Raw genomic sequence first — 17,017 nt, 5'->3', positions numbered from 1 at the left:
TGTGAGGCCGAGGCAGGAAGCCTGTCCTGGAGGACGCTTGTCATTTGCAGCGACTCCAGCGAAGGTTTCGAGTCTTCTGTAGAGAACAAGGGACGGGTGGCCTGGCCCTAAAGACCATGACAACGGGGTGTGGGAAACGCAGGGGGGCTGCAGCTGCTCCAGCAAACCTGCTCCGTGACCTTCCATGGCTCCCAGCCGCCCAGCACCCCTCCACCTCCAGACACCACCTCCCCAGAACAGGTATCACTCGAAATCTCCGCCTGGCGGGGTGGATGGGGGGTAACTTTGAACATCAGATAGAATGTAAAGGTCACATCAGTTAAGAAAGGAGGGCTCCCTGCCATTAAGGGTGAACCTCGCCCCCAGCCGGGGCCGCAGTTCTGGATGCAGCCCGTCCCGGCGTGCTCACTGTGCCCTCCTGCCGTCCTCCCCAACCCCCCACCTCCTGCTCAGGCCCCGGCCGCAGCCCCGCCCCCAGTCTTCCTGCAGCTGCCTCATACCTCCCCTCCCCCCCAAGCTGGCACTGTGTTATTTCAGGGGAGCGGGTGCTGGGGGGACTGCCCGTGCCAGCGTCCCTGGTCACGGTCCCCTGAGCCGCCCTGGAGCACATCCCCAGCCCCATTTTCCATCTCACCCCTGCATTCCCACCACCGATTTGGGTCTCAGCTCACCTCTCACTGTGAGAGCTGCTTCCCAGAGGGCTGGATACGCACACCAGCGGGGCTCCGGCCAGGAAGCAAGGCGGGGAACCCTAAGCCCAACCCCTCTGAGGCACAGAACGGGAGAGCTGGGGGCCGGCGCGGTGGGGAGGTCCTGAGGCCCCCAGTTACTTTCCCCCTAATGTCGGCTCTCCTCGGGTCACGTCACTTAAAGCGTGAAGCAAGACACTGTCCTCGTACCCCCTCCATTTGGGTAGGGTCTCCCCTGTGGATGGTGGCCCCGTCACCCTCTGGGGCCCTCCACCCCTCCTGCACAGGGCTTTAAGTTGTGCACCCGGAGCACAGACTTGGAAATTGGGAACGGGGCAGGGAGTGTGGGTCACAAACAGACGGAGGGTGTTGGCGGTGGACAGAATTTGGTGTTTGCAGAAACCGCCCCCGCCGCCGCAGGACGGCAGGGCTGGGGTGTCCCTGGGGAGAGCTGGCTCTGAGTCACGCTGATGGGCCCCCGCATCCTATGACAAGCTGGGGGCAAGGACATCCTTGTTCCCATTGCAGGGGTAAGAGCACTGAGGCTGGAGGAGCCAGGTGCTTGTCCAAAGGCTGCAGCTGTTCCTTGGTGGGGCAAACTGGGGCTGTTCCAGTTGGGGACGTGGGGTTCTGCTGCTCCAGCTGCCACCCTCCTGTCGCTGTCACCAGCTCCGTAAGGACGGCAGAGGACCCCTGGGGTTGCCCGGCGTCCACCCTCAGTCTTGCTCTGGGGCGGCCCAGGATGGGAGGAGGGAGTGCAGGAAAGGACAGGACTCAGCCAGTTACTGCAGCTGGGCAGAGGCCCGGGCCCCACCCCCAGCTCCCATTTCCCCCTTCTGCCCAGAGAGCAGCTTCTTAGATTTCCCTCCCTGCCAGCCTCCTCTCTGTGCTGAACTTGCCATGACTGTGAACTTAGGAATTAGAGCCCCCCTGCCGCCGGCAGGCCCAGAAGAACGAAGTTAGCTGTGCACAGGCGGCAGTTGGCCCGACCGTGTGGCGCAGAGGACAAGGGCTTTGGGGAGCAGCTTAGCACCCACGCTCGCAGCCCCGGCCAGCGGACGGCCGTGCACACGGCTCAGCTGCAGGAGCTCCTGCCTGCGATCCCGTCTAGCAAAGCTTACCACTTCCAAACTGTGAGTGATCCAAACCACGGTGCCTGTGATGTATTTGTCTGTCTGCTGCTGGGTGACTCGTTTCCGCCCCTCGAGGCCTGCCTGACAGCTCCGCTGGGTAAGCGCCTGCCCTCGCTGGGAGCCCACGCTGTCCCACTGCTCTGCCGCACAGGGACACTGGAGCTGCAGCTCAGCAGAAAGACACGCTTTGGAAAGTACAGTGGATTTTGGCAAAAGGCTATCCAGGTGCCAGGGCCACACGCTGGGGCTGTCTCCCCTGGGAGGCCGCGTGGGGCAGGGAAGGTGCTGACACCGGCGCCAGGCTGCGGGTTCCTCCCCGGACTGGCCACCGGCAGCGGGGTGACATGGGGAGGGGTCCCCGAGTCCCCGCGCCTCCGCAGATCCTGTGCTAAGCGACCTGGTGGGCGCGGGGCAGAGGGGCGAGGTGGGGACGGCCCACCCCACGCGGGGGGCTGTGCGGCTGACACTCGCCGCGGACGGCGACAGGAAAGCAGACCTGTTCAGTGCGTTTTATTGCTGCTTTTGAATCCTCTACACATGGGGCAGCACGTCTCACCCGCGCGGGGGAGGCCCGCCCGAGGCCTCTGAGGGTCCCATGCGGGCTGCGGAGACCCAAACGCAGACCCGGTCACAGCGGCCCTGCTCATCTGAAAGCAGGACTCTGCCCTGAAACAAGCGTGAGGACCTCGGCAAAGACGGAAGGTCGCGGGACACGCAGTGCCGGCCGGGCGGAGCGGGGCAAGTCACCCCCACGCTTGGCGGGATCCATCCCTTCATTTATCCGGGAGGCGTCTGCTGAGCCCACAGACGAGCTGCCAGGTGCCGCCCGAGTCCCTGGGAAACAAAACAGCCCCTCAGCCACGGTGCTCCGGCCCTCCTGCCCTCTGCTCTGGACAGCAGGCTTGGGAGCGGCCTGGTGTCTTGCTTCTCCCGCCCCAAGTCCAGAGCGTAGCAAATCCTAACGGTTGTATCATCAAACCACCCCAGCGCCTTCCGGCCACGCCCCCCCCCCCCCTCCACTGCCTGGTCCACACCCCTCTCATCTTTAGCCTGGACTACCGCAGGGGCTCCCAAAGTCTCCTCTCTCAGCCCCCAGCCCTGCGCTCTTAACATCTTGGCCCCAAATTCTTGCTACAACACGGGGCAGATCACACACTCCAGCTCAAAGCCCGAGAACGGCGCACACCTCCCACCAAGGAGAGACCGGAGTCCTGAAAGTCACCTCGGCCTTCAAGCCCCTGGACCTTTGCATGTGTCCCCTTCAGAACTCAAGGCCGTGGCCATCACACGCCCCCCCTCCTTGAGAACTCAGGGTCATGGCCATCCGGTCATCCCACATACCCCGCCTTCTCCTGGCCTGAAGAGAAGCCCTGTCAATGGCGGTGGACCAGTGCACTTGGTATTACACTTGGCCACGACCAACCCTAAGCAGAAATGTCACTGTAGACCTTGACAAGGATCCTTCCAAGTTTATAGGTCTGTTTGACTTTTACAAGGTGGCTCAGATTTCCTGGACCAACCCCAAGGGTTCCACCTGCTCAAGGTCACAGCAGTACCCGAGAAATGTAAAGCAAGATGGACTCAGAGTCTTTTCTCAGAACCTCCAATGGGTTCTCAGGTCTGGAGAAGCACACCGGGGCATTCAGAGGCCAAAAGGTCTTTGGAAGTCTTTGGAGATGCTGTTAATGGCACGTGTTGGGAGTGGAATTCACGTAATCTGGACCCTCCCTCATGATGAGACTCTCAGAACAGCCACCTAAAGTGTTGCTCTTCCAGCACTTTCTGCTTCTTCACTTAGGAAGCTGAGTTCTGGGGCTGGGGGACCCAACAGATAAGCTCCTTTTGTTGGCGGGTGGAGTGAAACGAGGCTGTTGTCTCAAGTGTCATGTGCCGTGACCCCAGCGCCCCTCGTTCAGTGTAAGAGGCGCGTGTGCTCACCAGCCACTTGCCGGCAGGGGACCTCGGCAAGCTAGCTAACTCCTCCCACTCAGGAGTCCTTGAATCCCCTCCCTGCTCAGCAAAGCCTGACCTTCGCCTGTCGCCTCCTCCTGCCCCTTCTCGGCAAGGTTCCACCTACGGGGAGCCTGGCTGAGACCTTACGTTTGCACTTTTATGTTTTCTTTAAATATAATGCATTTTACATTTCACTTCTGTACCTTATATTTACACTTTAAACTTTTCCAAATGCTTTTATTTACACCATCCCATAAGACAAAAAGGCTCACCTTACTTCCATTTTACAGTTGGAGGAAACTGAGGTCCAAAAGGGACAAGAGAAGCGCCCAGAAACAGAACCAATCACTGAGACCAGAACCGAGATAGCCGGCCAGTGCTGCGTTCACCCCGCCTCCACAGGGCTAGCAAGACCAGGGGCCTCCCCGCCCGGATGCCCGGGCAGGTCCTCCGTGTGTTCTGAGGGGCCTTGGCTCGCTCTGGACCAGAGAAGTCCTGGGTGCAGACCTCCCCGAGGGGCACAGAGGGGCAGAGCCTCCCCAGCCCCTGGAGCAGGAAGTGAGGCGTCCTGCAATTCCAGAGAGAATTAACAAGACTACTCTAGTGAAAGGGGAGGGTGGCTGCTTTTTCTCGGCTTAACGTTATGAATTTACAAACCAGGGGTGGAAACTTACAGACGGGGTACTGAGTAGCAAGAAAACCGCAGACTGAGCTCCCGCACGCCTGCAGCACGCCAGGCACACGGCACAGCGACGCCCGCGTCAGCCCCTCCCTGCTGGATGACGCCCCCGAGGGACCCTTCCGCGAGGCAGCGGCGCCCCTGCCGAGAGTTGAGGGCCAGCTCTGAGGGGCGCTGGGACTGCAGCGCGATCTGCCGACGGCTGAGAAGGGGAATGAAAGCCCGAGCTGGGCTCTCTAGCTGCCCAGAGCCCACAGCTAGGAAAGCACGGTACTGAGGAAAGGCTGAGCCTCAGGCCAGACCAGCCCAAGCTCCAGCCGACTTCGGGCCCCTTCCCCTGGGCGCCAGGACACTGGGCTCGTGCAGGCAGGCTGGCCACAGACGGGGCGCCCAGCCCGCGGGGCTCGCGTCTCCGACGCCCAGCTCTTCTCCTCGTCCTCCCTCTGCTGAGGGCGTGCGGGTCCTGACTCGTGCCATCTGGAGCCTCAGAGCACCCGGCACCCGGCACCCGGCCCCTGCAGCAGCCCCGGCCCAGTGGAGAAGCCGCGCCTGGTGCCTGCTTTCGGGAGGCCAGGGAAGAGCCACGGCGGGAGCCTCTGCACAGCCAGTGTCTTCAAAGACGTTATTGATCCAAGTTGCTGTTAATGGCGAAGAATCAAGAACGATTTCAAATACACACCAACTTCAAACCAACAGCACCAAACCAACAGTTAAAGTGTGAAACACACACCATTATTCATGAAACGGCGCTGGTTTAAGGGCAAAGCCGTGGTGGGCAGGAAATGGCGGGTGTGGTGACCAGTTATCCGAAGCCAACAGCCCGATCCTATTTCCCAGCGCGCAGGAATGGTTTTTCCAAACCCTGGGTGTTTTCCGAGGGCGCTCCATGTCCGGGCGGGGCACAGACACCCACCCCAGGGCCCGGTCTCAGGGTCCAGCACCAATAAGCGTCCTCTCTTTCCAGAACCCAAAGGAAGAATCCCGACGGCAAACCCCCTCGAAGCTGAGAGAGAGCCACTCAGACCTAAGGTGCATCTGGGTGAGGGACGCTTGCTCTGGGGGAAGAGGCGCCCTGAGAGGAGGAAAGGGAGGCCGCAGGGTGGCAGAGCGTCCTGGGGGGCCGGGGAAGCACCCCTAACAGGGACCAGTTTATCTGGCTCACTAGTCACCTGGCAAGAGCTCTGGGAGAGGCACGATGCCAGGAAGGTGGACAGATGCCCGAGTGAGGGGCTCCAGCACCGAGATGAGTGGGCGTCCACTCCGCCGGCGGGGCCTCATGTGCCCCGAGGACGTGCCCAGGCCGCACGGGGCAGGCCTGACGCTGTGCGGACCCCGGGCGGCGGGGGGCGTGCCCTGGTGGGTGCGGGGAGCGGCTGCCGCCTGCGGGCTTCCCAGACCTTGCTGAGCAACGCCTGGCAGACCGGCCTCAGGTGACGGGAGCAGGGAGGGGAGGGGCCCGCTCTCGCCTGCGGCCCTGATCCCGCTGCGGGCGAGCGCTGCCCGATGCTCCCTCTGCCTGGCGGGTGGGCACTGGGGCTCCCGCGCCCAGGACACAGAGGTCCCCAGACTGGGGAGGGCCCAGGGCCCAACCCCACGGAGCAGTGACCTGAGGCCCGCCGCGGGGGGCACCTCCTGGGGAAGCAGAGCCTTCCTACACGGCGCGCCCCAAAGGGTCTCCATCACCTTTCATCTTGCACCCAGCACGTGGCCTGCGAGGTCGCTGGGCGGGGTTCGGCAAGCGGCCTGGTGCCCCCGCCCCTGCCTGCCGGCCCCCAGGGCTGTGCCGGCTCGTGGACCGCGGCCTCGGAGGAACGCGCTTCACCTGTGATCGGGGTCACACACGCGTGTCGGCCCGGAGGAAGCGCGAGGCCGCCAGCGGACGCCCCACGGTGGAGGCGGCCATCGAGAGAACGTGACCACCGGCTGACCACCAGCCGGACCCGGACGATCCACACCCCTGTCCTCGGACGCAGGCTCTGCCGCCGGTTCCCGCAGGAGCGGCAGTGCCAGAGACGCGCTGAGGCCCTCTGGAGGTGAGCTCAGCCGGACCGTCAGGGCCTCCGTGTGAACTTGAGACTCTGGCGGGCGGGGTGCCCGAGACGGGCGTCGCACCCAAGTCCCTGCTTAGTAAGCTTGCACCTGCCGCCCGGATGTCTGCCTCTTTCCTGGTCTCTCCCGCCCTCCACGTACAGAGCCAGCTTCAACTGCCACCCGGGAAACTCCCGAGGCTGCGACCCAGCCAAGGGCAAAGCGGGGTCGGTGGGTGAGCGCTGCGCCCTGAAATCGCTGTTCCCGCGTTGGGAGCGTGCGCTGGGGCTCCGGGGAAGCCTTTACTTAGCGGGGTCCCAGTCACGAATGTTCGCTGGCCGCTCCTGAGACCCCAGGGCCCCAGCACCCGAAAGGGGCCCACAGACCCGGGCCCAGCCTAGAGGACCACGCGCAGCCTCGTGGCTGCCCGGCCCTCGTGTGTCCGCCTGGCTGGGCCACGTGCCCGGTGTCGACTGCTGCTCAGAGGGGGTCTTCGGGTGAAGTCATGGTTTAAACAGCTGACCTTGAGTAAAGCAAATGAGCTCCGCAGTGTGGGAGGGCCGCATGCAAGCCGTCCAAGGCCTTGAGGAAAGACTGAGGTCCCTGGAGGAGGAGGCCCTTTGCCTCCAGACGGCCTTCGACCCGAGTTGCAGCGTCCGCCCTTCCTGGGCCTGCAGCCCTGCCGCCCGCCCCGCCCTGTGGATTTCAGACCTGCCAGCCACGCAGGCACGATCCAGCTCCTCAAAATACAGCTCTCTCCCTGTCCCCCCACTGGTTCTACAAAATACAGCTCTCTCCCTGTCCCCCACATTGGTTCTACAAAATACAGCTCTCTCCCTGTCCCCCCACTGGTTCTACAAAATACAGCTCTCTCCCTGTCCCCCCACTGGTTCTACAAAATACAGCTCTCTCCCTGTCCCCCCACTGGTTCTACAAAATACAGCTCTCTCCCTGTCCCCCCCACTGGTTCTACAAAATACAGCTCTCTCCCTGTCTCCCCCACTGGTTCTACAAAATACAGCTCTCTCCCTGTCCCCCCAACTGGTTCTACAAAATACAGCTCTCTCCCTGTCTCCCCCATTGGTTCTACAAAAATACAGCTCTCTCCCTGTCCCCCCATTGGTTCTACAAAATACAGCTCTCTCCCTGTCCCCCCACTGGTTCTACAAAATACAGCTCTCTCCCTGTCCCCCCCATTGGTTCTACAAAATACAGCTCTCTGCCTGTCCCCCCATTGGTTCTACAAAATACAGCTCTCTGCCTGTCCCCCCATTGGTTCTACAAAATACAGCTCTCTGCCTGTCCCCCCACTGGTTCTACAAAATACAGCTCTCTCCCTGTCCCCCCCACTGGTTCTACAAAATACAGCTCTCTCCCTGTCCCCCCACTGGTTCTACAAAATACAGCTCTCTCCCTGTCCCCCCAACTGGTTCTACAAAATACAGCTCTCTCCCTGTCCCCCCCATTGGTTCTACAAAATACAGCTCTCTCCCTGTCCCCCCCCCACTGGTTCTACAAAATACAGCTCTCTCCCTGTCCCCCCCCATTGGTTCTACAAAATACAGCTCTCTCCCTGTCCCCCCCACTGGTTCTACAAAATACAGCTCTCTCCCTGTCCCCCCCACTGGTTCTACAAAATACAGCTCTCTCCCTGTCCCCCCCACTGGTTCTACAAAATACAGCTCTCTGCCTGTCCCCCCCATTGGTTCTACAAAATACAGCTCTCTCCCTGTCCCCCCAACTGGTTCTACAAAATACAGCTCTCTCCCTGTCCCCCCAACTGGTTCTACAAAATACAGCTCTCTGCCTGTCCCCCCCATTGGTTCTACAAAATACAGCTCTCTCCCTGTCCCCCCCATTGGTTCTACAAAATACAGCTCTCTCCCTGTCCCCCCCACTGGTTCTACAAAATACAGCTCTCTCCCTGTCCCCCCCACTGGTTCTACAAAATACAGCTCTCTCCCTGTCCCCCCCACTGGTTCTACAAAATACAGCTCTCTCCCTTTCCCCCCCACTGGTTCTACAAAATACAGCTCTCTGCCTGTCCCCCCCATTGGTTCTACAAAATACAGCTCTCTCCCTGTCCCCCCAACTGGTTCTACACAATACAGCTCTCTCCCTGTCCCCCCCACTGGTTCTACAAAATACAGCTCTCTCCCTTTCCCCCCCACTGGTTCTACAAAATACAGCTCTCTGCCTGTCCCCCCCATTGGTTCTACAAAATACAGCTCTCTCCCTGTCCCCCCAACTGGTTCTACAAAATACAGCTCTCTCCCTGTCCCCCCCACTGGTTCTACAAAATACAGCTCTCTCCCTGTCCCCCCCCCACTGGTTCTACAAAATACAGCTCTCTCCCTGTCCCCCCAACTGGTTCTACAAAATACAGCTCTCTGCCTGTCCCCCCCATTGGTTCTACAAAATACAGCTCTCTCCCTGTCCCCCCCATTGGTTCTACAAAATACAGCTCTCTCCCTGTCCCCCCCACTGGTTCTACAAAATACAGCTCTCTCCCTGTCCCCCCCACTGGTTCTACAAAATACAGCTCTCTCCCTGTCCCCCCCACTGGTTCTACAAAATACAGCTCTCTCCCTTTCCCCCCCACTGGTTCTACAAAATACAGCTCTCTGCCTGTCCCCCCCATTGGTTCTACAAAATACAGCTCTCTCCCTGTCCCCCCAACTGGTTCTACAAAATACAGCTCTCTCCCTGTCCCCCCCACTGGTTCTACAAAATACAGCTCTCTCCCTGTCCCCCCCCCACTGGTTCTACAAAATACAGCTCTCTCCCTGTCCCCCCCACTGGTTCTACAAAATACAGCTCTCTCCCTGTCCCCCCCACTGGTTCTACAAAATACAGCTCTCTCCCTTTCCCCCCCACTGGTTCTACAAAATACAGCTCTCTGCCTGTCCCCCCCATTGGTTCTACAAAATACAGCTCTCTCCCTGTCCCCCCAACTGGTTCTACAAAATACAGCTCTCTCCCTGTCCCCCCAACTGGTTCTACAAAATACAGCTCTCTGCCTGTCCCCCCCATTGGTTCTACAAAATACAGCTCTCTCCCTGTCCCCCCCATTGGTTCTACAAAATACAGCTCTCTCCCTGTCCCCCCCACTGGTTCTACAAAATACAGCTCTCTCCCTGTCCCCCCCCCCACTGGTTCTACAAAATACAGCTCTCTCCCTGTCCCCCCCACTGGTTCTACAAAATACAGCTCTCTCCCTGTCCCCCCCACTGGTTCTACAAAATACAGCTCTCTCCCTTTCCCCCCCACTGGTTCTACAAAATACAGCTCTCTGCCTGTCCCCCCCATTGGTTCTACAAAATACAGCTCTCTCCCTGTCCCCCCAACTGGTTCTACAAAATACAGCTCTCTCCCTGTCCCCCCCACTGGTTCTACAAAATACAGCTCTCTCCCTTTCCCCCCCACTGGTTCTACAAAATACAGCTCTCTGCCTGTCCCCCCCATTGGTTCTACAAAATACAGCTCTCTCCCTGTCCCCCCAACTGGTTCTACAAAATACAGCTCTCTCCCTGTCCCCCCCACTGGTTCTACAAAATACAGCTCTCTCCCTTTCCCCCCCACTGGTTCTACAAAATACAGCTCTCTCCCTGTCCCCCCCATTGGTTCTGCTTCCCCGGAGAGCCCTGACTAAAGCCCCATATTCGACACCCACTCTATTTATCTAAACCCACATTCCTGCATCCTGGTGACGCCCGTGGAACACACGCGGGCAGGTGGGGGGCTCCTGCACAGCCCTCTGCCCTCCTCCCTTCCAGAGCACCCCGCCTGCCGGGTCCAGGGGAGCAGACCCGTCCCACCTCCCGTTGGCTCTGCGCCACGCGCTGGCATTCCCCTCCTTTCTCCTCCCACCAGCCCTGCCACCGGCCAGGGGCCTCCTGCTGAACTCCCACCAGCCTGGTCTGTGCCACCCACGTGTCCCGCTTGGGCCAACAAAGCGGCCTGCTCCCCCTGCCCTCCTTCCCTCTCCTCACAGCTGCCCAGACGTCTGAAAGCAGGGTGGGATGCACCCGCCACCCGCCCAGGGCAAGTCCTCCGAAGGCCCCCACTGCCCCTCAGGGCCTCTCCCCCTAACTTGGCGCGGCCGGCCTCTGTCGTCCTCACCCTCCCCCTCTCCTGCCCAGCCCCTCGCCTTCTCCGCGTCCAGAATTCTACGGGGACTTCCCACCACGGCCCGCACGGGCTCCCCACCTCAGGGTCCCCCCACCTTGGGGACCCCACCTCTGCACCGTCCCGAGTACCGTTCCCTCCGCCTGGGATGCACTACCTCAGGCCAAGGCCCCTTCCCACCGTCCACTGGCCTCTGGCCGCCAGCCACCCTGGCACCGGCCCTGTATCTCCCCGGGCACGTGGACTCCTGTGTGCCAGACCTGTGCCCCCCGTGTCCTCGGGCTGGTCTCCCGGTGCTGCGCCCCACACTTCCGAGGGCAGGTCTGTGCCCGGCTGCTTCGCTGCCCCTGGGCCCAGCTGCCCGGTGCGCACGCATGAGAACCCCAGGGCCACGTCCCTCTCTTGGGAGCAGAGAACAAGCTGCAGTGTCACCCGTGGCTTCCTCTACAAGAGCAGAGGCAGGTCCGCTCAGCCCCGCGTCCTGGCAGGGGCCCGACTCATGGCACAGGGCATGCACGTGTGAAGATCCCCTTCAAGAAAGGACTGACTTTCACCCGCCCCCCCAGACTCTTCTCCCTGTCGGGTGGGGCTGGCAGGGAGGCGCCGACAGGGGGTCTTGGCCGTGGCCTCAGGGGACGAGGAGGAAAGGCCAAGGGCAGGGTCCGCTGGGCGGCCAGGCGCACACGCAGGCACCGCGGCCTCAGGGCTCATCCTGCAGGCGCTCGGCCTCCCTCCTGTGTGTGCCCTGCTGTCAGGATCACGCTCTCCGTGTCCTTACAGCGGGATTTGGGGCCCTGGGGCCCACGGGCACCCTGTAAACCTCTCTGCTTCCTGCTCCATTATGTTATCGAGCGAAGTAACTGGAATAACGACCCCCTTGGTGATGACAGAAGCTTAACGTCAGCATCACAGTCAGGCCCGTGTGTGCAGGCGGTGCCCCGGGAACCAGCGGCCACCCAGACCCGTCCAGAGGGGCCGCTGGCCATTGCCACCAGGGGTCCCTCCACGGGTGCCTAGAGAAGGGAGCCTCAGGTGTTGGGCCCCGTCGTGCTCAGTAGACAGGACAGGGAGCGTGGCCACGCAGGCCGCGTCTGGGCTTGTGTGGGGAGCAGGTGGCGGGGTCCCTGGAGCGCTGACACTGGTGTCGGGCGCGCGGCCCCCTTTCCTCACCCCCGTCCACACGTCTGTGTCACGACGGCCACAGTTGCTCTCGCGCTTGCTCACTGAGCCGCCACCCTGACTGATCCACGTCTCAGCCTGGCAGCTCCACCAGCCTCCCGCCGGGCTTCCCAGCAGGGGCACGGGAGGGTGTGGACTGCAGGGTGAGAGGTGCCCAGCCCAGGGGTGCAGGACCGGGGAGGGGGCCGAGCCCAGGGGTGCAGGACTGGGGAGGGGGCCGAGCCCAGGGGAGCAGGGACTGGGGAGGGGGCCAAGCCCAGGGGTGTGGGACTGGGGAAGGGGGGCCGAGCCCAGGGGTGCAGGACTGGGGAGGGGGCCGAGCCCAGGGGTGCGGGACTGGGGAGGGGGCTGAGCCCAGGGGTGTGGGACTGGGGAGGGGGCCGAGCCCAGGGGTGCGGGACTAGGGAGGGGGCCGAGCCTGGGGTGCAGGGAGATGCAAGGTTCCCGTAGTCAGAGGCATTCCCACCCTGCTGGCACCCACCCTCAGCCGCGCCCTGGTGCCTGGGTCACACTGTGTGTCCTAAGGATGGGGGAGAACGAGGATCAGGGGACCCCGACGCTCTCCTGAGTGACAGCCACCCTGAGACAACAGGTGTCACCTGAGAACATCCCAGGCCCGCGGTCCTGCCACGGCAGAGACCTGACCGGCTCCTCCAAATCCAGTCATTTCGAAAACAAGGCACAGTTCTTGTCAAGTACAAAGTACCCGGTCTTTGCGTCACGGACACTTCAAACTTTAAGGAAGCCAGCGATTCCGTGTAGGCAAGTCTTGTACTTTTCTAAACCAACCACCTTCCTACAAAGGCTGAGGCCTCGAAACAAACGGGCCAGGAGTCAAGGAGCAGCTCTGCTTGCCCTGAGCACAGGGAAGCCACCTCTGCCGGGGGCCCAGCCACGCCTAAGAAGATGCACAAACGGCCCGCCTGGCGGGATCAGGTGGGCGAGACGGGAAACCCGCAGGCCTGCACCTCGTCAACACGGCTGGCTGGCGTTTAGCCCGCCCTTCTCGAGAGCAAAATGGCGCAGCGACGGCTGGCTGATTAAAGCTCCTGGGAAGTTATTGCTTCTAGAAGAGAGGAAATGGAGGCCCTCTGCAGGCCCCTGTTAGGAGGAGGGCAGGGTGCCCCAAACAGTCCCCGCGGGGCAGACCAGCCCTGCCTAAACTGGGGCTGGGGTGAGGTGACAGGTGACCAGGCCTTGCCCTCTGAGTAGCCGGCAGGCCACCCACCCCTGCCATGTCCTGCTGAAAAACATGTTGAGGTTCTAGTGGGCCTGTCTTCCCCGTCTTGGGAGGCCTAGGATTTCCTGAGGTTCAAGTTCACATCTCTCGTTCACTGCAGGGACTGGTCCGTGCCAGACCAGAGTCCGGGAGAATCAGCACCTGATGACAGCTGCTCCTGGAAAAGCCACTCTTCACTTGGGGGCCACAGGGTCCTGCCACGCACACAGCCCCGCACGTCCCACCTACAGCCCCACCGTCGGGGCGTGGACCTCAACATACCCACCAGCCATCCAGCTCGTGCCCAGAGGCCAGGAAGGGGCTGCCACAAAATGCCCACCTGGGCCCACAAGGCCACCACTTTAATAACCTAACCCAGGTCAGCAGGTGGCTGGGGCCTCTGTGCCCTCGTGTCACCACATCCTGGTCACCAGAAGATCCTTGAAAGTCCAAGGGACTTTGTGAACTGGACACAACTATGTTACATGGGGCGTGACTTATAGAGCCTCCTCGTGTCAGCCAAGCAGCTGGCCCTGCACACCCCGGCCCCCAGGTAAGAACAGCCACGGGGCCTGGGCTGGGCCTTCCTGCCCACTTCCTTGTGTCTGCCTACCTCTGCTGGGAAGACAGGCTGCACCCGCCCCTGCCCCGCTGGAATTGGGTGGGTGGGCGCAGGACGCACGTCCCTTTTTGTCTTCAGTCACATTCGTCCATCCTTGATGGAGGCCGGGGGCCGAGGTTCCACAGAAAAGTGGGGACACAGGTGTTTCAGGGCCAAGTGGCCAGCAGCCCCCTTCCCGATGGAAAGGCCCAGCTCCCCGCCAGCAGCGTCCCAGAAAAGTCCACTCACCTTCCAAGGAAACTCGAAAGGTGGAAGAAGACACTCACCCACTGACCCCAAGCCGCCCCCTGCGCCCCAGCGCTCGCCTCACCCCTCCCCCGCAGCCCCGCCCCCGCAGCCCCGCCCCCGCAGCCCTCCCCGCTCCGCAGCCACTGTCTGCTCCAGCCTTCCTTTCTGGGGAGGCAGAAGAGAGGCGCTGTGGCCGCGCCGCTGAACCAGGGAACGCCCTCAACGCGGCGATTCACAGCTAATGTCAGTTTGTTGCCTTGCGTCAATGCCACCAACACCCCACACACAAATCACCCAGAACAGCCCGACCTTGTGACCTGGGAAGTTCCAGTTCTCCTGGGAACCCCATATCCTGCAGGCAGGCAGGTACCCCTCACCTGGGTGTCTCCCTCTCGGTGCTTTTGCCGGCGGTGCCGAAACGGGAAGCTCTTCCCCGAACCTCAGACGCCCCTCCTCCAGGTCAGCCTCAGGCAATGTTCAGAGTCGAGCCTTCTCCAAAGGAGCTCAGAAAGCCCACGTTTCAGGCCGCACCTGGATGGAGAGTGGCGGGGGCGGGATAAAGGAGGCCGCGCCGCCAACGCGGACCAGCGCCGCCGCCCCGGCCTGAGTCGGGAGCACCGGGCCACCGCGGGGTGTGGGTGTGGCGGTGATGGGGCTGCGGGGGAGGGGCTGGAGAAGCCGCGGAAGGAGTGGAGGGCGGAGTGGAGGGCGGAGTGGAGGGCGGGGGGGGGGGCCGGAGGGGCGGGGGGACCGGGGGGCGCCGGAGGGGCCGGGGGGGCCGGGGGAGCCGGGGGGCCAGGGGTGCCGGGGGCTCCCTCTAGAAGGGCTGGCCGGGGCGCGCCGGCCCGCTCCGCGCACAGCCTGGGCCCGCACCAGGTCTCTAAGTAAGAAGCCGCCCAGGGGCGACAGCAGGCCCGGGGGAGGGTCCTGACCTTCGCCTCTGGGTGGGACCTAGAGGCGTAAACCAGGAAAGGCGACGGCGGTGAGGTGACAGCCGTCGGGTCCGGTGCCCGCGACCCCCGGGACCCCCGGCCGGGGCCGGGGTCGCAGGAAGGGGGTGCCCCCCGCCGCGGAGACTGACACGCTCACCTGCGGGGATCAAAGTCAGGGTCCAGACAGGGCTCACGGTTCCGGGTCCGGGTCGGGGTCTGGGTGGGCGTCGGGGTCCGTATCGGGGTCAGGGTTTGGGTTCGGGTTCGGGTCCGGGTCGGGGTGAGGGTCCGGGTCTGGGTCAGGGTCCGGGCCTGGCCCCGGGTCCGGCTCCGGGTCGGGGTCGGGGTCCGGCTCCGGGTCGGGGTGAGGGTCTGGGCGAGGGTCCAGGTCGGGGTCCCGGGGCGGCGGAGTGAACGTGGCCGTAGCTCGGTTGCGGTCAGGCTGGAACCCGCGGGGGCGGCGGTTGGGGGCGATCCCCAGGGGGAGGTGCCCGGGCTCGGGATTGGCCGGCGCCCCAGCCACTGCCCGCTGCCTCCCGCCCCCGCCCCGCCTTCTCCCCTTTCTCCCAGCCCCTCCCTTCCCCACCCCCACACCACCGCGGCCCTCCCTCCCCGCCGGACCAGCTGGACGGCCCGGCCGCGGGGCTTGAGCATCCGGGGTCGCACCTTCCTGAGGGTGCAGCCTCACGGGGTCGCAAGGTCCTTGGGTCCCGTTCTCCGGCGTTCGCACGGGCCCGGGCGCTCCGGTGGTGTCTGGGGGAAACGTCCCGCCGGACCTCCACCAGCCAGCGCGCACCCGCTCGCCCTGGAGGCGCAGCGCAGAGCGCGGTGCCTGGCGAGCGGAGGTGCCCCCAGGGACCTGGTGACCTGCGGGAGGGCCCAGAACCCGCCGGTGGGACGCGCGCGAGGCGGTCGTGGGCGAGCCCGGCGTGCGCGGGGAGGGATGCGCGCCGTTTCCAGTGCCGCGGGGCCCGAAGCTGAAGCAGCCGCGGGGCCCCGAGGAAGGGCTGGGGTGTGATGTCCAGAGAAAAGTAGGCCCAGGGCCCTGGGAGGGGCTGCGAGGGAGCAGTCCTGAACCCTAAACCTCACCAATTCCCAGCTTTGTTTTTCTTCAGAGCTCGTGTCAGCTTCTAGTATATTACCTTATTTACTCTTTCATTTTGATCAAGTCCCCCCCCACCAGGGCAGGTATTTCTGTTTGCTGCTGAGACCCAAACACCTAGAAGAGTGGCTGGCAGCTCACGGTTATTTGTTCCGTGAGTAAGTTCGTACCTCGGGGTCACACTCAACCAACAATTGGGGTAAAGCTGTTCCCAACTCCATTTACTCACGGCTTCCTTGGGACGCTCTCAGTACTGCAAACCTCAATTATTTCACAGCCTCATTTGCAGTGTGATTTTTCAGGTGTCTCCTCCCCACTCAACCAAGAGAGCCTCGTACTTGGGTACAAGCTATTTTTCATAATGCCAGCCATCTACTGGGTACTCAATAGTATGCTGAATTCTGCAAGACAGGGACCATTCTTCCTATTTTATAGAGGACAGTGAGGGTTGGAACAGATCAAAACTCAGGTAAGGGCGCACAAAGCTTTCTCCTGCTGCACAGCCTAGAGAATATCCACCGTGTCCTGCTGTCTGCATTTGCTCTTTTTTTTTTTAAAAGATAACTGAAATTTTTTTTTTTTAATTTATTTATTTATTTTTGGCTGTGTTGGGTCCTCGTTTCTGTGTGAGGGCTTTCATCTAGTTGCGGCAAGCGGGGGCCACTCTTCATCGCAGTGCGCGGGCCTCTCACTATCGCGGCCTCTCTTGTTGCGGAGCACAGGCTCCAGACGCGCAGGCTCAGTAGTTGTGGTTCACGGGCCCAGTTGCTCCGCGGCATGTGGGATCTTCCCAGACCAGGGAGGAAAATGGCAGAGTCCATGATGGAAAGTCACTGGGGAACCTGCTTGGATTTGTTGTAGAAAAAGGAATTCCCCCCTGGTCTGTAAGTGAATTTACTGCCTTAGTTAATCAATACATAAATCCGGTAGACTCTAGGGTTAGAGAACCCAGAGCCTCCAGTCAAAGGAAGCCAACCTAGGAAAGGCCAGAGTCAGCAGACCTGCTAAGGATTCAGAAAGTGAAAACGGGCGGAATCAAGGACGCTGTTTCCCAGCTCCGGGGATGCGTGAACACGGGCTGCCACGCCCGGCAGGGAAGCAGGCGGGTGACGGTGTTGAGGCTGG

General features: G+C 62.1%; 1 protein-coding gene across 3 annotated transcripts in view; it reads right to left on the bottom strand.

Annotated features, from left to right (window-relative positions):
* The window catches only part of FRMD1 (FERM domain containing 1), a 43,374-nt gene extending 27,899 nt beyond the window's left edge, over positions 1 to 15,475 (bottom strand). For all 3 annotated transcript variants that reach the window (XM_059940823.1, XM_059940825.1, XM_059940826.1), the window contains exons 1-3: positions 15,457 to 15,475; positions 14,948 to 15,232; positions 14,236 to 14,389 (exon numbers count right to left, since the gene is read on the bottom strand). The gene's annotated coding sequence lies outside the window, so the exon portion shown is untranslated. The remainder of the gene's footprint in view (positions 1 to 14,235; positions 14,390 to 14,947; positions 15,233 to 15,456) is intronic.
* Between the last annotated feature and the right edge of the window lie 1,542 nt (positions 15,476 to 17,017).

Source organism: Balaenoptera ricei, chromosome 12 (genome assembly GCF_028023285.1).
Source record: "Balaenoptera ricei isolate mBalRic1 chromosome 12, mBalRic1.hap2, whole genome shotgun sequence".
Taxonomy (NCBI): domain Eukaryota; kingdom Metazoa; phylum Chordata; class Mammalia; order Artiodactyla; family Balaenopteridae; genus Balaenoptera; species Balaenoptera ricei.
Note: the sequence above shows the minus strand (reverse complement) of the source record. Positions and strands in the feature narration are given on the sequence as shown.